The sequence below is a fragment of the Equus caballus genome, chromosome 13 (genome assembly GCF_041296265.1).
Source record: "Equus caballus isolate H_3958 breed thoroughbred chromosome 13, TB-T2T, whole genome shotgun sequence".
Lineage (NCBI taxonomy): Eukaryota > Metazoa > Chordata > Mammalia > Perissodactyla > Equidae > Equus > Equus caballus.
In genome coordinates this window covers 40,550,032-40,577,497 of record NC_091696.1, presented here as the reverse complement: position 1 = coordinate 40,577,497, position 27,466 = coordinate 40,550,032, and positions in this window count along the sequence as shown.

Genomic DNA, 27,466 nt, shown 5'->3' with positions numbered 1-27,466 from the left:
GGAACACCTCCAGAGAAGTGTGACCCCGGTAAAAGTTGCAGCACATACTTGAGCATTAGATGAAGAAATTAGACCAGGGGGAAAAGTTGAAGAGCTGCTTGCCATGTAAAAGAAAAAAAGAGGGGAGGAGATTAGACTGATTTTGTAGAACTTCCCAATCAGAATTCTAAACACTATGTAAGTCTCAGGAAATCAGGGCTATGAACAAAATCCCAAAGTTGGACTCTGTTCCTCCATAAGCCCAGGGTTCATAATCATTAGAGATGTGAAAGAACAAACTGGACAGCATCAGAATGCACTTTCGCTGATTCATATTTAGAGCAGAGGCTGTAGCTCACTGATATCCCAAATCCTTCAAAACTCAGAAGGTCTCTATTTCCTTGAGAAATAGTGACATTGACAAGATCCTACTCTCTTCTAAATTCATAGTTTTTTAAGCTTCTTAGATGGGAATTCTGGTTTTGAGTCTATAAAATAGCTTTCAAAAGGAAGTCCTGAGCCTAAGCATCCTGTCTGGATGTGTGGTTTGTATGAAAGTCTAGATCTATACAAATCTATGTAGATGGCACTCTTAACCCCGGTTGAAGATTAGAATTGGCTGGAGTGCTTTCAAAAAATACCAACATCTAATTCCCACACAGGGTGTTTGGTTTAACCTTTCTGGAGCTGGAACCCAGACATTCCTTTGTTAAATAATCTTCTGTTAAAAAAGAAACAACAGGTCCCAAATGGAGTCGCTTACGCTAAGCCTCAAGTCAGCAAACTGAGACTGAATACCTAACCGAATTCCAGTTTCAGCCTCTCCCAGGAATGGAATCCGAAACCAGCCAATGTGGAATCACCTGATCAGCACTAGTGAGGTCCCCCAAAGGAAAGTGACCTTGCCACAAACAATCCACTCTTTGCTAGTAACTTCCTTGCCCCACCCGCTTCTGCCTATAAAAGTCTTTCCTTCTGTACAGTTCTTCAGAGCTCCTTTCTACTTGCTGGATGTGGTGCTGCCCAATTCATGAATCCTTGAATAAAGCCAATAATATCTTTAAAATTTACTCGTTTGAATTTTGTTTTCTAAACTCCCCCGGTGATTATAATCTGCAACTGAGGTTGGCATAGAGGATGTTACCATTGATTGTCAGTTGAGCCAATATGGCAAACATTTGTGCTTTGCCTCTGGCCCATCCATTTCTCCATCTGCTGGACACAGCCCCCTATTTTGTTTGGGAATTCATCTCTTCAGTCTTTCTATCCTTGCAGTTTTGGAGGCATCGACTCCACGATTCTGGGGGGACCAGGACTCTCAGACTTCAATCAGCACCCACATTCTCCAGGCCAATCAGAAAGTATCAGGATTTTTTGGGAGGCTTCTTCATTTCACCTAGATTTTAACGTGGTAGAAGGCTGGAGAAGCTGTGCACCGCCCTGGATCCTAAGAATGAAGCTTGCACACGAAAAGGCAGGGTGGAAAGATGGGGAGAAACTGAATCCTGATGACATCATTTGAGCTGTGAATTTAGTCATAATTATAGTTATCATTACCTCTGTTTTACAGATGAGGAAACTGAGGCCAGGTGAGGTTAGATTAGTTGTCCAAAACTCCACAGCCCATCAGTAGAAGAGATAGGATTTGACTCCATGGAGTTAGGGAATTTCTGCTACTATATTGTCACAACCAGTAAACTCACCATTGGTCTCCTCTACCTCTGTTAAACTGAATAATTATGAAGTTTAAAACTGGCAGGTCTGAGTTGAAGTCTGTTGAGAAGATTTACGGTCTTTGGGCAAGGCTTGTGTTCTATGCGACCAACAGTTCCGTCTCCTAGGATAATTCAAGGTTTTGTTTGCCCTTTTATTTATTGCTCACTTTCAACAGAAAGAATCCTAACTATTATAGAAATGTTAATGCATGTCTCTAAAATTTCCGTTTCTGAACCCAAACATAATACTAAAGCAAGCCAGCAAACTACAAGGGAAGAGAGCAAGAGAAGAAGAAAGGAAGATCAATAAGGAAGCATTGGCCTTAAATGACAGATTGGACCAGGTGAACTTAGTACATATATATAAAACATTCCATCCCCAAACCACAGAATACACATTCTTTTCAAATGCACATGCAACATTCTCCAGGATAGATCATATATTAGGACACAAAACAAGTCTCAATAAATTTACTAAGACTGAAATAATACCAAGCATCTTTTCTGACCACAACAGTATGAAACAAGAAGTCAACTACCAGAAGAAAATCAGAAAAGCCACAAATATGTAGAGATTAAACAAAATGCTACTGAACAATGATTGGGTCAGTGAAGAAATCAAAGGAGAAATCAAGAAATACCAAGAGAAATGAAAATGAAAATATGACATGCCAAAATTTATGGGATACAGCAAAAACAGTTCTAAGAGGGAAGTTTCTAGCAATACAAGCCTACCTTAACAAACAAGAAAAATCTCAAATAAGCAATCTAACAGTGCACCTAAAGGAATTGGGAAAAGAAGAAAAAACAAAGCCCAAAATCAATAGAAGTAAGGAAATACTAAAAATCAGAGCAGAAATAAATGAAATAGAGACTAAAAAGAAAAAGAAAAAGAAAAAATCAATGAAACTAAGAGCTGTTTCTTTGAAAAGCTAAAAAAAATTACCAAATCTTTAGCTAGACTCACCAAGAAAAGAAGAAATAAAGCTCAAATAAATGAAATAAGAAATGAAAAAGGGGAAATTACAATGGATACCTCAGAAATACAAAAGATTATAAGAGAATGCTATGAAAAGCTATACACCAACAAATTGGATAATCTAGAAGAAATGGATAAATTCTTAGAACCATACAACCCTCCAAAACTGGACCAAGAAGAAGTAGAGAATTTGACTAGACCAATCACCAGTAAGGAGATTGAAATAGTAATCAAAAACCTTTCAAAAAATAGAAGTCCAGGACCAGACGGCTTCCCTGATGAATTCTACAAAACGTCAAAGAAGACTTAATTCCTTTCCTTCTGAAACTCTTCCTAAAAACCGAAGAGGAGGGAAGTTTCCTAACTCATTCTACAAGGCCAACATTACCCTGATACCAAAACCAGACAAGGACAACACACAAAAAAGAAAATTAAAGGCCAATATCACTGATGAACATTGATGAAAAATCCTCAACAAAATACTAGCAAATCAAATACAACAATACATTAGAAAGATCATACACCATGAGCAAGTAGGATTTATTCCAGGGATGCAGGGGTAGTTCAACATCTGCAAATCAATCAATGTGATACACTACATGAATAAAATGATGAATAAAAATCACATGATCCTATCAATAGATGCAGAGAAAGCATTTGACAAGATACAGCATCCATTTTTGATAAGAACTCTGAATAAAATGTGTATAGAAGGAAAGTATCTCAACATAATAAAGACCATATATGACAAACCCACAGTTAATATTGTTCTCAATGGAGAAAAACTGAAAGCCATCCCTCTAAGAACAGGAACCGGACAAGGATGACCACTTTCACCGCTCTTATTTAGCATAGTATTGGAAGTCCTAGCCAGAGCAATCAAGCAAGAAAAAGAAATAAAAGGGATCCACATTGGAAAAGAAGAAGTGAAACTGTCACTTTTTTCAGATGATATAATTTTAGAAAACCCTAAAGAATCCACCAAAAAACTTTTAGAAATAATAAATGAATATGGTCAGTTGCAGGTTACAAAATCAACATGCAAAAATTAGTTGCATTTCTATACACTAACAATGAAGTGGCAGAAAGAGAAATTAAGAATACAATCTTATTTACAACTGAAACAAAAAGAATAAAATATCTAGGAATAAACTTAACCCAAGAGGTGAAAGAGCTGTACACTGAAAACTATAAAACATTGTTGAAAGAAATCGAAGAAGACACAAAGAAATGGAAAGATATTCCATGGTCTTGGTTTGGAAGAATTAACATCGTTAAAATCTCCATACTTCCTAAAGCAATCTACAGATTCAATGCAATCCCTATCAAAGTTCCAATGACATTTTTTACAAAATAGAACAAAGAATCATAAAATTTATATGGAACAACAAAAGACCCTGAATAGCCAAAGGAATCCTGAGAAAAAAGAACAAAGCTGAAGGTATCACACTCCCTGATTCAAAATATACTACAAAGCCATAGTAACCAGAACAGCATGGTACTGGCACAAAACCAGACAAACAGACCAATGGAGCAAATTCGAGAGCCCAGAAAAAACTCACACATCTGTGGACAACTAATTTTCAACAAGGGAGCCAAGAGCATACAGTGGAGAAAGCAGAGTCTCTTAAATAAATGGTGTTGGGAGAACTGAACAGTCACATGCAGAAGAATGAAAGTAGACCATTCCCTTATACCATGCACAAAAATCAACTCAAAATGGATGAAAGACTTGAATGTAAAACCTGAAACCATGAAACTTCTAGAAGAAAACATAGTCAGTACACTCTTTGACATCGGTCTTAACAGTATATTTTCAAGTACCATGTCTGACCAGGCAAGGAAAACAATAGAAAAAATAAACAAATGGGACTACATCAAACTAACAATCTTCTGCACAGCAAAGGAAGCCATCGACAAGACAAAAAGACAACCTAAAAATTGGGAGAAGATATTTGCAAACCATTATCTGATAAGGGGTTAATATCCAAAACGTATAAAGGACTCATACTTCTCAACAACAAGAAAACTAACAACCCAATTAAAAAATGGGCAAAAGATCTGTACAGACATTTCTCCAAAGAAGATCTATGGATGGCCAACAGGCACATGAAAATATGTTTAACATCATTAACTATCAGGGAAATGCAAATCAAAACTACAATGAGATAGGGGCCAGCCCTGTGGTACAGTGGTTAAGTTCGTGCATGCTTCTTCAGTGGCCTGGGGTTCGCAGGTTCAGATCCCTGGTACAAACCTAGCACCATTCGTCAAGTCATGCTGTGGTGGCATCCCACAGAAATACAGAGGAAGATTGGCATAGATGTTAGCTCAGCAACATCTTCCTCACAAAAAAACGACAAAAACCAAAAACCTGCAGTGAGATGTCACCTTATGCCCATCAGAATGGCTATAATGAAGAAGACAGGAAGTAACAAGTGTTAAAGAGGACGTGGAGAAAAGGGAACTCTCATACACTGCTGGTGGGAGTGCAAACTGGTACAGCCACTATGGAAAACAGTATGGCGATGCCTCAAAAAATTAAGAATAGATCTACCATATGATCCAGCTATTTCACTGCTGGGTGTTTATCCAAAGAACTTGGAAACACAAATGCCTAAGGATACGTGCACCCCTATGTTCATTGCAGCATTATTCACAACAGCCAAGACCTGGAAGCAACGTAGGTGCCCATCAAGGGACGAACCTATAAAGAAGATGTGGTATATATACACAACGGAATACTACTCAGCCATAAGAAATGATGAAATCTGGCCATTTGTGACAACATGGATGGACCTTGAGGGTACTGTGCTACGTGAGATGAGTCAGAGGGGAAAAGTCAAATACCATAAGATGTCACTCATAAGTAGAAGATAAAAACATCAACAAACAATCACATAGAGACAGAGATCGGATTGGTGGTTACCAGAGGGGAGGGAGGGAGGGTGAAGACCAAAAGGGGTGATTAGGCACATGTGTGTGGTGATGGATTGTAATTAGCCTTTGGTGGTGGTGAACATGATGTAATCTACACAGAAGCCAAAATATAATGATGTACACCTGAAATTATATAGTGTTATAAACAAATATTACTGCAATAATAAATAAATAAATAAATAAATAAATAAATAAATAAATAAATAAATAAAATTGTCCTTTCTTGGAGTTTTTCTTTGGATACTTTCTTGCTAGTTCCCCAAATGTAAGTGCATTGTGGAGAGTAGGGAAGGTACAGAATGCTTTGGAAAGATGGGGAAGAAAGAGCCAGGAAACATTCAGATGTGGACCGCAGTATTTTAGGACTGTGTGTGTTATACTCTTTAGGGGAGCTTCCCTAAGACATCCCAATAGAGACTCAAAATAGCCCTGGCAGATACAGGCGGGACGGCAAAGCTAGGACATAATGGCAACACATATTGAATGCTTACTGTGTAAGCAAGTGACAGGAATGGGAGTTGATTTCCAAACACAGGTGCTTCCTGTTACACCCACGGCTGCAAAGCTCTTGTCACTCTATCACTCTTCTCCTTTGCTGATAAGCAGGCCATTATGAATTTTAAGATCATCAGAGTTATCTTGAAGGTTATCAAGTAGATTTTCTGTTCTTTGGGTGATGTTTATCAGGCTAACCTTGAAACTATTCAGAGATGGCAGACAGAGTTGTTCTCTAAGACGGGGAGCTATGAGTCAGGCCTGAGTATTTCTTTAAAAAGAAAGAAAACAATTTGTAAAAAAATTAGGTTCCAAGAGTGCCCCAACTTTCAGACTCATGGTGTTTACTTCCAATGAAGAATCAGGGGAGAAGGGATATATACATATTCTGCCCCAACAAGCGCTTTGGCGGGCTCATCTGGTATTCCATAGTGAGAGCATCCTACTGTGATGATTCTAAGCATGGCCTTCTTCAGAGCATTTGTGATTAAAAGTCCAAGAGGCAAGTAAATTACAAACCAATTTAATTAACCTGACTAGTCATGAGAAACCCCACTCAACTAGCTGGCCAGCAGGATATCGTGGTTAACCAAGGAAGAAGTCAAATTCTACTCAGACCCTGGAGGCTGCCTCAGCTGCTCACCTTTTCACGTCTAATTGCAGCCATCAGTTTAATCCTTAAAGAATTATGTCCAATTGGTTTCCGTCTGTCTGCATTTGTAAATGTCATTCTGCCCAGCGTGTGTTGTAAAGATTAGCTGTGCTTCATTGTTTTGCTAGCATGAATCAATAATGTGGGATTCTTGGCTAGCTGAATTTTTAAAGTCATCTGTGAATCGATGTAAGCTATCTGTACAGCACTCGTTATAACATGCTAATTTGATATCATTGGATAAAATGCCTAGTTTGGGAAGACAGTCATCGACAATTTTAAGATTAGCTTAAAGGTTAGCTTAAGCTATAGAGGAGACAGGCCATGTTATGTTATTTTGCTGATACACGTGTGTGAATTCCATTCCGGGGGGAGGGGTACAATTAAATTATCAAAATTAACAGTAGGTTCTGAATAGAAGCAGCGTCCAACAAAATGCAAAACGAAGGCCCCACATGGACCCTTCATAAGGGACCCTTCAAAACATCCATCAATGATTCAAAAATGCCTCACTCTTGGAAAACATAACAATGATGCTGGAAATTACATTCTATGTGGAAAACAAGGAGAGTGTAATGCATTTCCTGGAAATTGCACTATAAAGGAGATTCATCTTTCCCCCAAAGTAGGTGAAAAGCAAGCAGTGCTTATGGAGTAATCCCACAGGGTTGTTTAATATTTTTTTCCATTGCAGAAAATTCACAGCCGGATTACGTGATAGTCTGAGCTTTAATATAGCCAGACTCGTCCTAAGCCTGTAGAAATGGGCATTGATATAAGGCTGTTATTAATCAGGAAAAGATGCCCTATAAAAATAATCACCTTCATTAGTTATAAAGGACAACAATTTAATTTATCAAATTGGTAAATACTGAAAAAATATTAAAGCTGCTGAGGGTGGGGTGATTTACTGCTAGGAGGCGTGTAAATTATTACAACCTTTCTGACAAGCTGTTTCACAAAAGTATTTGATGGCTTAAAATGAGCTTACTCTTTTAACCTAGTAAATCCAGTTTAGTGAACATCCAAATTTATGGGCAAATATTTATGCTTAAATGTGTTGATCACTGTGTTAGTTCAAACACCAAGAAGATATGGAAACAACCTAACATCTAACAAAATGAATGAATGAAATGATTATAATCTCCCCCTATGACAAACTATCCCAAATTCATAAAAAGGGGGTTTGAGGGGCCAGCCCGGTGGCGTAGTGGTTAAGTTCGCACTCTCCATTTGGCCTGCCCGGGGTTCACAAGTTTGGATCCTGGGCATGGACCTAGCACTGCTTGTCAAGCCACGCTGTGGTGGCATCCCACACAAAGTAGAGGAAGATTGGCACAGATGTCAGCTAGTGACAATCTTCCTCAAGCAAAAAGAAGAGGTTTGGCAACAGATGTTAGCTCAGGGACACTCTTTCTTACCAAAAAAAGGGGGGTGTTTGAAAGAAATTTTTAATTTCCTGAAGAAATATTTAAATGTAAAGTTACATGACAAAACCAAGATACTAAGTTACATGCATACTATCATCTCACCTATCTAAAATACACATTTTGGGAAAGATGCTGAAAATTAATACACTGGGATGTTAGCAGTCATTCAGTCAATAAACAATTGTTATCAGGCACTACATTTTCAGGCACTGTTCTAGAACCAGAGGTTACAATGATGATCCAGATAAGTCCTTGCCCTCACGAAGCTTACATTTTAGAAGAAGATATATGCAAAAAAAAAAAATCAAGGCACCATCTGATAGTGATTAGAGTTATAAAGAATACAAAATATGACAATATACTAGATTGGGGTCAACATTGAGAGGCACAGTGGAGGGCTTCAGATCAAAGGTCATGGAAGCTTCTCTGAGGAGGTGATATTTGAGCTGATCTGAAGATAGAGAGAAATGTGATGATCTCTTCAAAGAATGTGCCAACTAGAGGGATGAGCAAGTGCAAAAGCGAGGGCAGTTGGGTGTGTTCTAGAAACTTAGAGAAGAACTGCTGGAGCCTACTGAGTGGTTACAGAGTAGGCACAGTCCAAAGCAAGCAGATCTTGGAGGCCAGAATGAGCATTTGAATCTCATATATATGCAGTGGGAAGCCTAGGAGGGCTTTGAGCTAGAGAATGACCTAATAGGATTTACATTTTTAAAACCCCCCTGTAGATGCCTTTGGAAATATAATGTAGGTCAAGAGAAAAAAACAGAGAAATCAGCTAAGTGGCTTCTGCGTGTTCCTTTTGATTCAGCAAACCTACTTCTGGTAATGTGTCATATAGATATAATTGCATGTATGAAAACAGTATATACAAGTTTTTTGCAGTATCGTTTGAGATAGCAAAAGACTGGAAACAACCCAGTTGTCCAAGGATATGTCACTGGTTAAATAAATTCTCTTATAGTTATATAAAGGAAAACTGAACAATGAAATAAAGAATGAGGAAGCTCTCTCCAAGATCCATATAGAAAGATCTCCAATGAATAGTAAAGTGAGAGGATCATAACAGGATGCATCATGTCCTAACATACAAAAACAAAAGGGGATATATATTTTATATTTGGATAAAGACCCTGTAAGGACACCCCAAAAGACTAAAATTTGGTTACTTGTGAAAGGTAAGGGTGGGAATGGGCCAGCGAAGGACAAGGGTGTACATATTTTGATATGGTTTGATTTTTGAACAAGTGTACTGTCTAGTCAAAGAAAATCAAAATAGAAGATGGGTCTTTTCAGCCATCCACGAAAGAGGAAATGGAGATGCTAGAGTAGAGGCATTGTAGATGGAGAGAAGTTGATAGAACTGGAATGTGTTTTGCAGGTTAAGTCTATGGTTGATTTGGGGGTTTGGTTGCAGCAGTGAGGGGAAATCAAAGATAATTCCTAGGATTTTGGCTTGAGAAACTGAGAGTTGTGATAATTCCTGAATTGGGGAGGCCTGGAGGAGAACATGCTTTGGGAAGGAAAATCAGAAGTCCTTTTAAATCCTGTTAAGTTTGAGATGATACAGACATTAAGTAGAGATCAGGGAGGCAATTGAATGTAGGAATCTGGAGATCGAGGTGGACATAGGATCCAGAGATATAAACTTAGGAGGCATTGACATAGAGATGGTTTTTAAAGCCATGGGATTGGATGAGGTTACTCATTAACTGAGGAGTACACTTGGAGAAGTGAAGCCTCCTCAGGACTAAGCCCTGTGGTGCTTAATATTTTAAGTTGAGCCAAAGAGGAAGATCCAGGAAAAGAGACTGAGAATCTTGGCTGTGGAGTTAGGGGGAAAACTAGGATCTTGTGGTGACACGGTAGTCAACAGAAAAAATTAAATATTTTGAGAAGGGAGTGGTTATCTATGTCAAATGTTGCTGGGAGGTAAACAAGAGCTTGGAGAAGCAGCCATAGGATTTGTCAGTATGATGACCACTGTTAGGGCCAAGAACGGTCTGAAGAAAGGAAGTAAAGTGGGAGGTGAACAAACCAGGAATAGTGACTAAAAAAAAATCACTCTTTCAAGGAGTTCCTCCTTGAAAAGGAGGAAAGGAATGAGGAAATGTTTAGACAGATGTGATGGTCAAGGGCTTATGTTTCTTTTCTATAAGATGAAAAATACTGGGCATGTTTGTATGCCAATGGGAATGCTGAAGTAGAAAGATAGAAACTGATGGTGCGGTAGAGGGAATGATAATTCCAGGATCAAAGATGCCCTAAGTCTTTAAGGAGATGAGAGGAGTGGAGGGATTGACCTTTGAAGGAGCCCAGCTCTTCTTCCATTGTCACTGCGATTGTCACTAGAAGGCTAATAAGATTGTTATTGCCTCAATTATCGTTATCTGAAAAATGGTGAGTAAATGGTATATATCTCATGAGATAAAGTAAATAACATTGCCTGGAAAGTAGCATATTCTCAGTAAATAGTCAGTTTTGTTATAATTTTCATTCTATGCGTTTTCCAAATATTCCATATTAAACATTTGCTAAAATATATATATTAGTGTGTCATCACATTCCCTGTTCAGTGTGAACAATGGAAATACAAAAGTGACTGGAAACCCTGAGCACTTTGAGACTATTCAGCACCAAGGACAGCAAACTTCATCATAATCAGCACGCGCAAGATTTCAGCGTAGGATTGCCCAGGGGCCAGTCGCTCTCATAGATACATAAAGGGGAAAAGGGATGAATATAGCAAGCCTTAGACTGAGCCCTGTGGGAAATTCCACTTCCCACTTGCAAAGAACAAGGCTGGGCTCTTTCTTTGCAGTGTCTCTGCCACTTGCACATGGTGCTGGCATTGTATGAAGCACGCTCCCTATCTCCCGGGAACCCAGTGTGTTTGCGTGGGCTTAGAGAAAAGCGAGGGAGAGAGGGGGAAATCAGAATCCGTGTTTCAAAGACAGGCTTACAGGACACCTGCAATTCTGGGAGAATGGCAGATTACATTGGGATATGATGTGGGCATGAGTTCTGAATATGTTAACTTTATCTTTTAATAATGCATTTCGTTATGAAGAAGGGCTATTGATGTACCCAGAAAATAAAATGTATTCTTCACAGGCAGCCTCGCTCTGCAGTAGTTTCTTAAGCAGAGGGAAAGGAAGCAGTGCTTGATGGCTGTTTCTCTGATTAAAAATTGCCCATCTGTGGCTCTGGAAAAGGGAATCAGAAACGAGGAATGGGGAAGGGAAGGTAACCAAGTCTCACCAGGCTCCTCTTTTGAGCCAAGCACTTCACAGAGCTTAGCTCATTTCATCCTCTCAACTCCTTTTCAGGGAGGTATCAGCACTATTTGTACAAGAGAGAAAGCTCTGAGAAGTTTTGTAACGTATCCAAAGTCACACAGCTAATGAGTAGGCAGTTGGCATTTGAGCGCATGGTTTTCTTCCTGTGTTTAGCACCCGTTCCTCTGCACTGGGGTTTCTCAACCTTGGAACTATTGGGCTCTATTCACACTTTGTGTTTAATGATTCTTGTGTGTGTGTGTTGGGGAGAGGGGGCTATCCTGTGCATTGTAGCATATTTAGCATCATCCCAGTCTCAGTAGCACCCACTTCCCCAGTTGTAATAACCAAAAATATCTCTGGATATTGCCAAATGCCCCCTGGGAGGCAAAAGTTTCCCAGACTGAGAACCATTGATCTGTGTCATGCTGCCTAAAGAATGCTTCTGCAGCTCACAGCCCAGGAGAAGATTTCTAGATTGTGGTCATAGGTGATATTTGTGTGTGCTATGTACATTTGTTCTTTCATTCACTCACTCCTTCAACTGTCCATCAATAGTTGCTGTCTACCCTGCTAGGTACTGGGGTAAGGAGATGAACGAATCGGAGTCCCTGCCCTTGGGGCACGCAGTCTGATGTGGAGACAGACACACAGCAGATCTCGATGAGTACAATGCCAGTGGTAGGTCAGAGAAGAGATATGTATCCTAGTCTAGGAATTGGGACTTTGAGAAAGAAGAATCTACTAGGTATTCATGGCCCACAGGTTGACTTAAATGAAAAACTTATCTTATGGGCTTTTGCTTAGGGATTGTTCTGGGTTTCTAGTGAATGAATCCTTAGTGATCCAGCTGACAGAAGTTGTTTTAAAATATTTTATTGTGATATACGTACAGCAAAGGGCACATTCCTTATGTGTAAAGCTTGATGAATTCTTCCATATGTTCACACTCATGCAAACACCATTCAAGGTCAAAAAACAGAACATTTCCATCATCCCAGAAGTTTCTCTTATGCCTCATAGTTTGTAGAAACCCCTGCAATGATAAACACTTTACAACTTCTATCACCATACATTAGTTTTACACCCTTGAACTTCATATAAATGGAATCATTACAACATGTTTTCTTTGGTGTCTATCTTATTTATCTCATCATTACATTTGTGAGATTTATCCATACTGTTGCATGTAATAGTATTTCATTCTTCTTTATTGCTGTACAAAATTCCATCGAGTGGATATTGCCATAATTTATTTATCCATTTTCCTATTGATGAACATTTACGTTGTTTGCAGTTTTGCATGTTATTAACAAAGCTGTCATAAACATTTTTATCTATGTCTCTTCTTGGACATAAACACTCCTTTCTCTTGGACCTACACCTAGGAGTGGAATTGCTGGGTCATAGAGTAGGTGAATGTTTAGCCTTAGGAGATACGGCCTGGCTTTTTTCCAAAGAAGCTGTACCAGTTTGTACCCCCACCAGCAGCTCTTGAGAGTTCTGGTTGCTGTCAGGTTTCTTAAGGTGTCACAGGCTAACATCATGCATAAATAAGACAGGTGTTTTAACCTAAGGTTGCAGGCAGCAGAGGATGGGCTGGGAAGAAGGATGACATCACTTTTGTCCTACTGGCCTAGGCTCTTTCGCAATCCCTACACCTGGCCACCTAGGCTCCGGAAGAGAGACTCAGTGAGTCAGTCCCACTAGTGAAGAGCTGGATGAAGCTGCTTCCCCAACCATGAGATGCTGGTGAATAATAGCTGACACTATGGGGTTTAAGAGAGAAATCAGGGTGAGAACACCCTCCAGCCCAATTTCCTTTCTGCCTATAAAAGATACAGATCTGAGGTTGGTTATCTAATGCAACAGAGACACAAAGCTCTTTGAGGCACCACGGTGTCATGCAAAGAGCTTTGGAGATCCCCTCTCAGCTCTACGATGGGACCAAGGAGAACCAATGTAAACTCTCCAAGGCCATTTCCCTCACTCACAGTACCTGCCTTCCTGCCCTCCAGGGTTGCTGAGAGATGAAGAGTAGTGTGCACATGAAGAGATGACTGTTTTTCCGAGCTTGTATTGTGGCCACTCTGCTAGTGGTCCCAGAGGTTGGGAGTCAGGGAAAAGCTGCATGCAATGATGGAAAGGATATGGGACTAATGGTAGTACCCTCAATCACTTACCATTGGAGGGTCTGGGTTACTCGCTTCACCTTTCTGGTCCTTGGTGTCCCCATCTGTAAAATCATGTCTTGGACCAGATCGTCTCTGATGGCATTCCACTGGAGGAGTTGGGTGAGTCAGAGTGTAAATGACGTCGAATCAGTCCCCGTTATTTGCTCAGACCCCATTGGAGATAATTTTGTTGACTTCTATTGACTGCCAGGAACTGTCCTAAGCACTTTATGTGCATCATTTTGTTTATTCCTCACAACCAACCTTATCTGGAAGACACCATTATTATTCTCATTTTACTGATGAGGAAACTGAGGCACAGAGAAGTTAAATAAAACTGACCTGAAATCCCATAGCTAATAAGTGGAGGCCTTACCTCAGCCCACGCAGACTGATTCCTGAGCCAAGTTATTAGGGATATGACAGGACGCTTGAATGGATGGCTCTGTCATATGGGAAAGAAGGGAATTTACTGAAACAGCTTGGGAATCAGACATAGTCCTTGCCATTTACTAGCTGTGTGCCCTCAAGCAAGGGCCTTACACCTGCTGTGTCTCAGTTTCTCCGACATTAAAATGGGGATAATATTTTCTATCTCAAAAGGATAATATGTAGGAGTAACATGGTGCCCAAGACAATACTCACTAACTGTTAGTTCCCCTCTTTCTATCACCACGTAAGTCAAGGCAGAAATGAAGAGTGGTAATTGAAAATGACCTTACCGCCCATCTCCTTGCCACAAGAGAATGTTCTTGGAATAAGGCCAAACTAAAAGCTGAAGTGCAATGTAATACGACTGAGTGGGAAAACAATATGAGTCAAACTGGACTTTCACTTTTTATTAAATTCCTCCACTCTTCCCACTCTATCATAAAAGTAATCACTGCTTATTTGAGGAAATCGGAAAATATAGGAAAAAAAATAGGAAAAACAAGTATCCATAATCTTGGTACCCAGACACAGGCACTGTTGGTAATCTGTTGTATTTCCTCCAAATATGATTACTTTTTTTAAAAAAAAAGATGATATCATATTGGGTATAAAGTTTTATAATTTGCCTTTCTGACGAAATAACATAAGCATTTCCCCCATGATAATGGCAATCTTTTTGTAATCATCATTAAATGCTGTGTAATGTTTCTCTCTATCTATCATGTCTGACTTATTCCCATACTGTTTCTAAATTTTCCGCTATTATAAAAATGCTAAGATGACCACGATTTCTTACACAAAATTTATCCAAGTTTCTACTCATTTCCCTAAGGCACAGACATTTTTAAAGGTTCATGAGATACATTGCAAAATGGCTTTCCAGAAATGTCTAAGCAAGTTATACTCCCACCAAGAGAATGATATTTTTTACTTCACCCAGGCTAGCAGTGAGAATTATAAGGTTTTTTAAAAAATCATTTGTAATTTGATCTTACCTCATTATTTAAATTTACTATTCTTTGACCCAAAATGTTGGTGAATATTTGTTTATATATCATTTCATTTTTTAAATATTTCTATATGTCTGCATTTTTTATTTTTCATTTTTTGTTGTGACATATCAAAAGTATATACATATGTATAATTTAAATCATCATCACCATAATACAATAAACCCTGATTAATCCATCACCCAGTTTATGAAATAGAACATTTCTGTACCTTAGAAGTCTCCTGGTGTCTCTCATAAGTGTATTTTCCTCCTCTTTCTGAGGTAACCATGATGCTGACATCTGTGGTAATGATTTCCTTGATTTTCCCTATGGTTTTACCACACATTCATACATCCCTAAAAACAAAGTATGTTTTATCTGTTTTTAAACTTTATAAAAATTGAGTAGCGATGTAGATTCTTCTGTGGCTTATTGCACCCCAGATTGATATCCAACTATGTTAATATGTATACTACAATTCATTGCTTTTCCCTACTGAGTAATATTCCACTGTGTGCTCGTGTTTCTCTGGCAGAATTGTTGAGTCATTGGGTACATACTACTTCTCCTTTACTTGGCAATCTGTTAGGTTTTAAGCTCATTTCAATAAATATTTTAAATAGATCTTCCAGATTGTTTGGTTCTTAATTTTATGTAGCATCTCTCTGACAATTAGAAATTATTTTTATTCCAATATATGATTTTTTGTGACTCTTTTATTGCTTCAAGATCTAGGAAGTTCTTTGTCACCCTTAAATGGATTTTTTTTCATTCTGTTCTTCCATTTTGTTCTTTCTTTTTTCTGTCTCTGAGTATTTATGTGTGTGTTGAACACTTTACACCATTTGAATTTATTTTGTTATACAGCATGAAGTGAAAATATTTGGTTGTGCTCGGTTGCCAATCAATTGCTTTTTAAAGCATTATCAAATAACCGCTCTGTGGCAGGTATTGTCTGTTGACTCTCCGCCCCACGGCTGTCCTTATGTGTGTTCTACTCTACTACCACAGCTAAGAGCTTGAAAACTACATTTCCCAGAGTTCCTTGCCCGCTGGTGTTACTTTCTGCCAATGGGAGGCAGTCACATGGGATTAACAGGTGGGAAAAATGTAAAAGCTATTTTTCTGCTGGCAACAGTATCAGCAGGAATGCAGACTCCCAGGCTCTTGATAACTTTACTTTCCCTGTTTTAATTCTCCAGCTGTAGAAGAGATACTGTTCACCTAGGGGCAACATGACTTACTCTATTTTGTTCTTCTGGCTTCTGTATACATTTATAATCAATTCCCTGTATTAAATCCTTCTCTGTTTGAAATACCTAGATTGCTTTCTGTTTCCCTGTGTGTACACTGATTGATAAATCTTCCTCTCCCTACTGTTTTGCAAATGCAAGGTTTATTCTGTGTGTGTGTGTGTATAGAAGGAACAAGGGAGAGGGAGAGAACAAGGGAGGATGTGTGCTATTTTTTTTGGAGCTATATATTTTGATTCATTGATCCTTTTGCCAATTCTTGCACACACTTTTTATCCTTATATTTGTTATAGCTTTAGTATGCATTTCAATATCTGATGGTACAAATCTTACCTCATTCTTCTTTTCTCATGTGATCCTCACTATTCTCATCTACTTATTAAACTGGGCTTTTAAGAAAAAAAAATATTTAAAAGGACAATCAATCGCGCTCTTCCTACTAAAATCTTTTTTCCTGCGTGTTGGTGAAGCTGAGGGTATTGCTTAAGAGAAGCTGACATTGCTTCAGTGTAGAGGGTCACGGAAACAGTCCCCCACCCCCTGTGGACAGTTGTGTGTGGGTGCACAGGCTATCAATTATCGTCCAGTCAGAATAGTTCTTCCCTGCCACCTTGGGGTCACCCTGCTTCAAGAAGAGGCTGCAGAACTGTCATCTTTAACAATGAAAGGGGATCCTATTTTCTCTGAGTCAGCCTGACTAACAATGCCCAAGGTCAGGGAGAGATATTTCCTGCAAGACCTTGCAATTTCTCAATGATCCTATTTGGGCTCATTGGATGAAATGGCTGTGGGAAAATGATCTGATCATTATTTTAAACACTGGGGCAATCATAGCAGGAGACACTTCTGAAACACACTATCTCTGCTTTGGTAACTACCAAAAGGAAGAGAATTGGAGCGGGTGCCTCTTAGTGCTTCTTTCTTTATTTTTCTTTAAGAGGAGACTTTCATAATATTCTGAAAACACCCCCAAGATCTTGCCACCAGGCTCTCCTCATGTTCTTCTGTTGAGCCTGGTTTGGATGGAGACAAAGGCTGCCCCCATTTTGGAAGTCCAGCCCTAGGGAAGCCTCTGGCACGCTCCCCCACACAGTTGGCTTTGTGTCTAAGACTGCTTTGGAACACTGAGGCACTCTCTGAGACCCTCATGGCTGGCTGCCCCGGGGAGTCGGTCACATGGAGTGTGAGGAGCAGTAAAACTATTTTAGAGGGAGCGTGGGGATTGTGCCAAGACTTGCCTGGCAGAGAAACCTGGGTGAAGGGCAGCGTGACTTTGCAGTGACTCGGGGCAGAGCAGGAACGCCCCCAGACCGACACCATGAGCTTTAGAGTCAGACTGTCTGGCTTTGAATTCTGGTTGCTTTGCCTTTCTGTGCCTCGGTTTCCTCCTCTGTGCAATGTTAAAAATAATGATGACTGTGTCAAAGCCTAGATAGGATTAAATGAGGGAATCCATACAAGGGCTTAAAATAATGCCTGGATATAATAAACAATATATTAGCCCATCTCCCCATCCCCATTCCCCAACTCCCTCCCCTCCAACCTTAACTCCTAGGTGGTTGATTTTCTCAGCTTGGAAGCCAGATTGCCAGGTTCATATCCTGATTCTGCTAATTCCCAGCTGTTTGACTTTCAGTGAGCTACCTAACTTCTTTGAGCCTTACTTTGCTCGTGTGTAATACAGATTTAATAGTGGTACCTCCTCATGGTGTTGCTGTGAGGATTGAGCTAATTAATTCACGGTAAACACTTTGACCAATGGTTCTCAACTGGGGGCACATTCACCTCCCAGGGGATATTTTGTAATGTCTGCAGACGTTCTGGTTATCACAGCTGAGATGTGTGCTATTGGTCTATGGGTAGAAGCCAGGGATGCTGCTAAACATTCTACAATGCACAGGACAGCCCCCCACTCCCCTCCCCACCGCCAACAGAGAATAATCCTGCCCAAATGTCAGGAGTGCCAAGGTTGAGAACCCCTCAGAGACTAATAGGCTGATTCATGGCTGGGAGTGAACACTCGGTAAATGTTGGTTCTTATCATTCGAGCAACGGTTTTGTGCACTTGCACTTACACTGTGCCAGGAACCACACTATATTCTGGGAAGATGAAGATGAATTACATGCGGGCCCTGCCCTGGAGGGGTCCAGTCTGAAGGGGAAGACAAGACGAGGCTTTTGGACTGGAGGGTGGGGCAGGGAGCTTGGCTTCTGAAACCATGCAGAGCAGCTGGCCAAAGGGGGCCCCCTTTTGCTTTCATTGGCCCTCTAATTGTAGAACCAGCCTTGCTGCTGGTGGGACACCAGGCAAGCAGATCATTGTGATGTAATTTGGTGGTTGCTGTGCAGGCAGAAGTGCAAGACTCTATGGACCCCCATGGCTGGGCCTCGGGGGAGGTGAGGACAGGCTTCCAAAAGGAGAGGATGCTTATTGCTGCCTCATGAAGGATGGGTAAGAGTTAGGGAGGCAAAAGTCGGGAGGGACTAGCAGAGGAAAGCTCATGTGTAAAAGGACAGAGGTACCATTTATTCAGTAAGTATTTACTGAACACCTAATGTGGATCAGGCACAGTTCTAGGCACAGGGAATACAGCAATGAACCAAAGCCGAAAATCGGTGCCCTCATGGAGCTTACAGTGTAGTGGTGGGGGCTGGGCACAGACCACAAGCAAACACATCGGTAATGTGTCAGATGGTAACAAGTACTATAAGCAGAGAGGAGAGATAGAGAGTACTTGGGGGGGGGGGGCATTGCAATATTAAATATGAGGATCAAGAAAGGCCTCAATGAGGATATGACCTTCCTCAAGCAATGACCTGAAGAATGTGGAGGAAGGAGCCATGTGGGTATCTGTGTTCCAAGCAAAGGCAGTGGCTCATGCAAAGGCCCTGAGGCAGGAGCCTCTCTGGCATGTTTAAGTTCAGCAGGAAGATCAGCGGAGTGGAGGGGAAGAATTGGACTGAAGTGGGAGCAGGAGCCAGACCAAGAAAAGTCTCGGATGCCATCGAGAGGAGGATGGATTTTCTTCTGAAGGTGACAGGTTATTCTATCAGCCACCAGGAAAAACCCAGAGATCTTCTGTAAGACGTTGCCCCCACCTGAAGCGTGTGCTATGTGCGCAGAATGAACAGGTTGTTTCTGGGTGGCTGTGTCCAGTGCGTGCTGCTCCCATTAATCAGTACAAATACTGGTCCTTTTTCGCCTGCAAGATGTGTGCTTTGGAGATGAGCTAACAAAGGCACAGAAGGGCTGAGCGACGCACTGAAAGTTGCACAGCTTGTATGGGACAGTCAGGCCCAGCTCTGTCTGTCTGCAAAGCCCATACTCTGCAGGCTGCTTTAGACTGAGGCTCCCATAACACTCCCAGAAAGGAGAATTCGAGCATCCCGCTTCTCCTGTCTCCGCCCTCACACCTGCTCTGCCGAGGTACCTGAGGGGCTCAGAAGACCTGCACAGGGTCCCTGGGGTCTTATCAGCAAAGGCGCAGCCAGAGTGATGTGTCCTGGAATAAGGGCTGGCGTTTCATCGAGAACTTGCCCAAGAGACACTTTTGGGTGGTTAGGTGAGAGACTTATTTATGGGGCTGCCCGGGGCATCCCAGACCTCTATCCAGGGTGGAGGAAAGCCAGGCGTCAGCCTCAGACAGCAGGAGACTCAAGACACACGATGGAAACCGCGCTGACACCTTCGCCTTCCCGCGCGCTTGGTTGCCTAGCAACCGAAAGTGACGAGCTGCCAACTCACTGATGCGATCGCAGTGGGGAGATCAGAGTAAGCCAATTAGAACTTGTATTTATTTATTTCTTTGCATTTTCCTTTTTGGCTCCCATAATCTCATTTAGTCCCGACTGCCCCTAAACATGGATTAAGAAGCCTGCTGGAGGAAAGTGGACCTGGTGTATGACACAGCCCCTTGCCCTCCCAAGTAGTCAGAACATATGCCGGTCACGTGCCAGCCGTGGAGCGCAGGGTGATTTTCTTTAAAATGTAGGTTTGTGTACCTGTCTTTGGTACTCGGCTCTGCTGTGAAATTTGAAATTTGAAATTTGAAATTTGGCTGGCATTAGGGCCAAATCTGATTTTTATTGCTGTGTGTCACTGCTTCCCCAATGCCACCTCCAATGCCTGGGAAAATGCCTGCCACATAGTAGGTGCACAATGCACAATTGACTGAGTGAGTGAGCGAATGAAACAGACCCTGGGGATAATTGTGAAGTTAACTGACAGCCACATAGGTGAATCGAATGTCACTGAAATATCAGGTGATAAATCTTAGCATCATTCACTAGCTTTGGGTCTTTTTCTTTTTTCATTTTGTCTGTCTTATCTCCTCAGCTTTCCAGACAGATTCTAAGTAGCAATAGAAAGAGTCCCACTTCAGACACGAAGAACGGGGGGTAGTCAGAAGGAATGCGTTTCCCGCACGGTCTTTATTCTCCCCCCTTCTCTGGGGTCTGTATTCCTCCTGTTCCCAACACACTTTTGCCCTCATGTTACAGCCTCTCTGGATGTCCTCTGTTTCCTCCTGTCCCTTGTCACATCACTCAGACGGTAAGACAACTTGATTCTTCCTAAGGATCCCAAAGGTGCATAATTTTACCACATGGGTCATTTATTTTGTTTCCAAAGTGTCATATCAGTGGAGAATGTGGGGTAAGGAGATGTGGAGACTTGTTCTCTGCTCACGGATCTATTTAGTTTTGCGTGAAAAAAAGTGGAACACGCATTGGTCTAGCATCCAACAATTGTGATCTATGCCAGGCTCTTTCACTAACCCGGCTGTGAGACCGTTGGGCAGATCTGAACATCCGGGTCCTTGAGGTGCCCGTTGGAAGACAGCAGCTGGAGGAAGTGCTCCCTTCCAGCTTTAGGCATCTATGGGTTCAGAAAGGTGCTTCTCAATGTTTTTAAAAATTATTATTGCTTCCACCGCACCCCCCCCCCAAGCCCTTGTAGCATTTTTTCCCTAATTGCTCCCCTGTGAAATTTTGACACCATTGCTATCCTGTTTATCTGCTTATGGACTGTGTGTATATCTGTGCCTTTACATAAAAAGAGTAAGATTATTTTGCATCTCCCCCTAAAGAACCAATTTTCACCCCCTCAGGGATGATGCAGGCTCCTTTAAGAAAGCATGTTGTAGCATAAGGGCTTATCTTTTCCTTTAGCTTCTGGAACTCAATAAAATAAAAAGCCAGTCTGTGCTTTAAAAGAAAAGACTCATTGGAAAAGAATAAATAAAAAGCAACTAACTTCTTTTTGGAACGAGGCCGTTGTAGACTTTCCACGGCAGGACTCTAGAACTCAGCATCTTCCCTGGCCAGCATCACCTTCTTCGTTCTTGGGCCAGCTTCATCTATGCATTCACACACCGTGTGCCAAACCTGGGGCTGGAGTATGGAGACCAGGGGAGAGTAATGGTTAATTTAATGTGCCAACTTGACTGAGCCATGGGGTGCCCAGATGTTTGCTTAAATGCTGTTCTGCGTATGTCTAGAATGATGTTTCTGGATGATATTCTTATTTGAATCAGTAAACTGAGTAAAGCAGATTGCCCTCCCCAATGTGGGTGGGCCTCACCCAATCAGTTGGAGGCCTGGATAGAAGAAACAGGAGGAATAAGGGAGAATTTGCTCTCTCTGCCTGACAGTTTTGGGGCTGGGATATTGGTCTTCTCTTGCTCTTGGACTAGAACTTACACCATCCGGTCCCCTGGCTGTCCAGTTTTCAGACTGGGACTAGGGCTGTACCACCAGCTCTCCTGGTCTCCAGCTTGTAGATGGCAGATCCTGGGATTTCTCAGTCTCTGCAACTGCATGAACCAGTTCCTTAGAATGAATCTCCTTCTGTTGGTTGTGTTTCTCTGGAGAAACCCGACTCATCCAGGGAGCTTGGGGAGAGATGAGGATGGAGAGGTTGGTAGGGGCTAGATCATGCTGGCTTTGCGGGTCACTGTTGTAGCAGATGTGTATTTTGCCCCCCACACATCCCCTTTACTCGGGCTGGCTCTGTGTGCTTTTCTGCCAATGGCTGGCATTTGAGGCCTTCATCAGAGGATGACTCAGGCTATTGGAGCCACCTTGCTATATTGTGAACTGAGCTTACATCTCCTAGGTTGGTCCACAGCCAGTGATTGACTGGTGGGGAGCACAGACCGCTAGTCGCCTTGTCTTGAGACAGAACAAACTCTGAGGTGCAACTTCCCCTCCACAGCTCCCCACAGGGTCAGGCTGGGGTTGGGGCATGACCTGAAATTTCACCCTTCTTTATTTCCTTCTCCTCTCTAGCCAGTTTCTCCAGCCTCTCGAAAGCATTTCCTTAGTAAATCACATGTACTAGAATCCTGGGCTCAAGATCTGCTTCTAGAAGGAGCTAACCAAAGGTAGTCATAGTAAGCAGTAGGATTTTCTCATAAGAAAAGTGGGAAAGCACTGAGGGTTTTTAATCCGAGAGTGAACTTCTAAGATTTGAAAGCTCTGCCTCCTAATCCTACTCTGGCTTCATCACATTTGTTCTTGGTTAAAGTAGGCTTTTCGTTCTCCTCCTCTGGAGTGAGTGGATAGACCCCTCGAAGTTTCCCATTTCCCAGAAGCCAGTTGAGTTCTTTCACACCTAGATTTGTGTGTGTGTTTCTGAACTTGGGTGGGCTACTCCCAGATCTCTGTCAATTCTCCTCTGTTCTTCCAACCAATATTTATTGACTACCTACTATATATATATGCTCCCTATGCATCCAGTCTTTTGACTTCTTGGACCCCCCACACTACTTACATTCAAGCAGCCCTCTTAGTATCTGGGCCCTATATGGTTCTTTGTATCTCTTGTTTGACTCTGATCTTCAGAAAGTTCTAAGTATACTAATAACATGTAAAACTGAGTTTTGACAAAGAGCTTCCATAACACCCGTACTGACCCTCGTAGGTGCCTCCAATAGACCCCACATCACTTCTACACCTCGTAACTGGTTGTCCTATAGGAAGACATCAATGTCATATAATCAAATACCAGAAGAGACTTTTTTCTGGGTATCCCTGAAGGACCATCTAAGAATAGGCTATGCAAATATACCATCAGGATGCTCCGTTTATATTTGCTTTGCGCTATCAAATAAACACACCTCTCTAAAAATAGTTTTGCAGACTCAGTGGTGGATTGTTGTTGGTCTTCTTCTCACTGGTCTTCAAAGGCATCGTGTGAAGTAAGATAGTTTATAACCATCCCAAGACTTAAAATTCTTTGGCTATGGTCCTTGCACGAATTATAAGTATTTCTTAAATTCCATTTTCTGTAAGGTGAATTCACTTATCACCCCTCTGCATCCCCACCTCAGTATCCTGAATGATACAACGGTGGCCCAGAATAAGTGTTTCCTCACCAACCAGCGGATCGTTCCCATTGAGCCCTGATTTATCCTGCCGCACCTCCCTCCTGAGTAACGATTTAGGAATGCAGAGATTCCATCTAGTCATTGCCTTTGTGCTGTAGAGCTAGAAGCTTCTCGTTTTCCATGGGAAAGCAAGGCATTACAATGACAAGCCGTTCTGACAAGAGCCTGACAAATGTCAGTCAAGACCATGGGGAGAGTGAGATCTTTCTGACAACTCTATTATTTTTCTTTATCTCCAAGTCCTTGGGGGGTAATCTTTTCTTGAGAGGAATTAAGCTCTCCCTCTTTCTCTTGTTCTACATGAGAGAATGGGGAAAAAAAAACTGGATGATTTGTAAACATCTTTCCAGGTATAACTTTTACAAGTCTGTCAGATACACCATCTATGAGAGAAAGAGCCTGACGTACAGCTTTTCTAACTATGAAAAACTGTATATGTGGACGAACAAGGTGGCCCCCGCATACAGCGATCCCATTTTTCCCACGAGGAGATTCTCAGCTCTCCAATATGTTTAGCCAAATTACATTTACAATTTACAGTTACAGGATATAGATAAAATCCTCTTGTATCTAACTAGCATAATGAGTTTATTGTTTAGTTACACGTATTTTTTAAATTACATATAGAATTATAATTTCGAAATAAGGCTTCTTTTTACTTGCATCTCAGGAAACAGTTTTGTTCAAATTTTTCACATGCGTGAGCTACGTGATTTTCTCTGGCATGACTGGAGTCAACTTGGAGTGATTTCACAGGTTTTCTGAACATGTCACTTTCACTTTCTTCCAAAGTATTTGAGAAACAGTCGTTTTTGAGTTCACATAGGAGCTGCAACTAGAAATTTATTCCAAGCCACCAGTCCTAATTTGCAAAAATTTAGGACACTTCTTCTTTTATAGTGAAACTTAAAATACAGAGATATGCATAAAACATGTGGATGGTTCAATGGATAATTAGAAAGCTTTTGTCACAGCCACCCAGACAAAGAAATAGAATATTTCCAGGTACTCAAAAGATCAAAACTCATTTCTGCTCGCTGGAGGTATAAACTATCTTAACTTTTGTGATAAGAAAAGCATGAACAGTTTTTTAAAAAAATATTTGTTCTTGGAGCTGGCCCCGGTGGCATAGTGGTTAAGTTCACATGTTCTGCTTCAGCAGCCTGGGGTTCATGGGTTCAGATCCCGGGTGTGGACATACACAGTGCTCATCAAGCCATGCTGTGGCAGCGTCCCACATACAAAATAGAAGAAGATTGGCACAGGTGTTAGCTCAATTGTCAGCAACAATCTTCCTCAAGCAAAAAGAGGAAGATTGGCAACAGATGTTAGCTCAGGGCCAATCTTCCTCACCAAAAAAAAAACAAAAAAAAAGTTTGTTCTGTGTATGTCTATTGATTGCATGATCCCAACTCTTTGTTTCATTGTAAAGTCATTTTGCAGGTTTTATTTATAATGAAAACCAACACTTGCAATAGTAAAGCTGTACTCCCAGGAATAATTACTAAATGTGTGTTAAATTTACCTGCTTCCTTGTTTACGGATGCTGTCTTGAGACCTCTGTAAGCATCCAAAGCTAGCACTGATTGAGGTCGTTTCGGAATAGTGTTTTCTCCAAGAAGTACCTTGTTCTTCCAAGTAAAGCAGTGGCAAATGTGTCCCATAATTTGAGAAACAATCAGAGGACTTGTGTATAAGATGACTCACACTTTTCTGAGGTGTGATTTTGAGCCAATCTCTTCCATGGTTTGCAGGCCTATGTGGCATTATTTCAATTCAAATTTTCTTTAATAATAAAGTATTTCAAATACAGACAAACTTAAAGAGTTATGCAGTGAAGAACCATATACCCTCTACCCAGGTAACATTTTGTTATACATTTTGTTATATTTGCTTTATCATGCCATCCATCCATCCATTCATTCAGCCAGCCAGCCAGCTATCCATCCATCTTATTTTTTTTTTTTGATGCTTTGCAAAGGAAGTTGCTGTGTTTCACTATTCAAAATAATGTTAGAGATGGAGAACAAAGTAGTGGTTCCCAGAGGTTAAGGGATGGGTGGAAGGAGTAACATGAGGGTGAGTGTAGAGGGCATCACAAGGGAAATCTTCCTGGCGATGGAATAGTTCTCTATCTCGACTGTGGTGGTGGTTTCACATATCCACACATATGATCAAATGACATAGAATTATACACATCTACGTTGTACCAATGTCAACCTCTGGCTTTTGATCTTGTATCAAAGTTGTGTAAGATGTAACCCTCAGGAGAAACTGGGTGATGGACACAGGACCACTTTGTACTATCTTTGCAACTTTGTAAGCATCTGTAATTACTTCAAAATAAAAAATTGAAACAAAAAACCCCAACAGGAATAAAGAGTAAATTTGAAGCCCCCAGACATTATTGTGAAGGCAGAGATGTTGTGATCAAGAAGTGAATAATTATAAGAAGAGGAGTTAGGAAGCCAATGGTGGCAAAGCAGAGAGACGGAAAGAATATGGGTTCTTAAGGTCATTGTCGAATCACAAAATTAAGTAACTCTCCTAGACATCTTCTTATGGGAGGTAATACATTTTTCTCTGTTTAAGCCACTTTACTGACGACAGTATTCTTATTGATTTAAGCAGTAAGGAAGCTAACCCTGCTAGCTTCATAGAATAAAACTTTTTAAAGCAAAAATGTTGTGATGAGCAACGTTATATATGTCTCTGTGTATAGGTGTGAGTTTCTCTAGAGATATGTCTAGGAACCAAATTGCTGGATCAACGAGCGTGAGCATCTTCAACTTTACTACCTGTTTTATTAAAACTAGAGGCCATCTGATGTTAGTTGCACCAAAAATGCAATAATTTAAAATCTTAAGACACCAGCAATTGTAAGATGGATCTAGATTTCAGAAATGTTAAAATGCAGGGGGATGGGAGGTGGAGGTTGAGGTGAAGCATCCTAGAATTAATGCAATGCTGCAGATCCCTCCAAATTCCTTTGCAAATGATTGTAAAAATTTTCACTCTCATTAGAAGTATAAAACTGAGCATTCTTCACACTCCCACAAAAACTTTGATAATTGGATGACACGGTTGTTTTTTTTTTAATTGCAGTTCTCTAAGCACCTTTTCAAAATGTTTACTGTTCATTTGTGTTCCCTCTAGTGTGAACTGCTGTTGCCATTTTTTCTACTCTACTCTCAAAACTTTCTACAACGTTTTATCTTTTTCTTATTGACTTTAGGAGCTCTTTATAGGTTCTAGTTTTAGTCATTGTAAATATTTTCTCTTATATTCTGAATTCCTTTTGTAGCTCTTTTTTACATTTTTCTAATTATCTCTCTCTTCACCAAATCCACACTCTTTTATTTAAGTTTTATAACCAGTCTTCACGTCTTACGAGTGTTTCATCCTTCTTCTTCTTATTCAAATTGTCTCGCCCGTTCTTGGCTTTAACATTTCTTTGTAAATTTTAGGGTCTGCTTGTCAAGTTTTGTGAACGAAAATCTTTGAAATTGCATTGATGGTATAGATTAATATGGAACATTCCATCTCTATTTTAGTGTGTTTTCCTATCCATGAATCTGGTATACCTCTCTGAATGGTTTTCTTTTCTATCCTTCAATAAAGGGTTATATTTGTCCCCATAATGGATATGCAGATCTTTTGTTAGATTTATTCCATGGAATCTTATTTATTTATTTGTTTTTGCTACTATGAATAAGACATTAAAAATTACATTTCCTAATTTAGTGTTGGTGGTGTTCA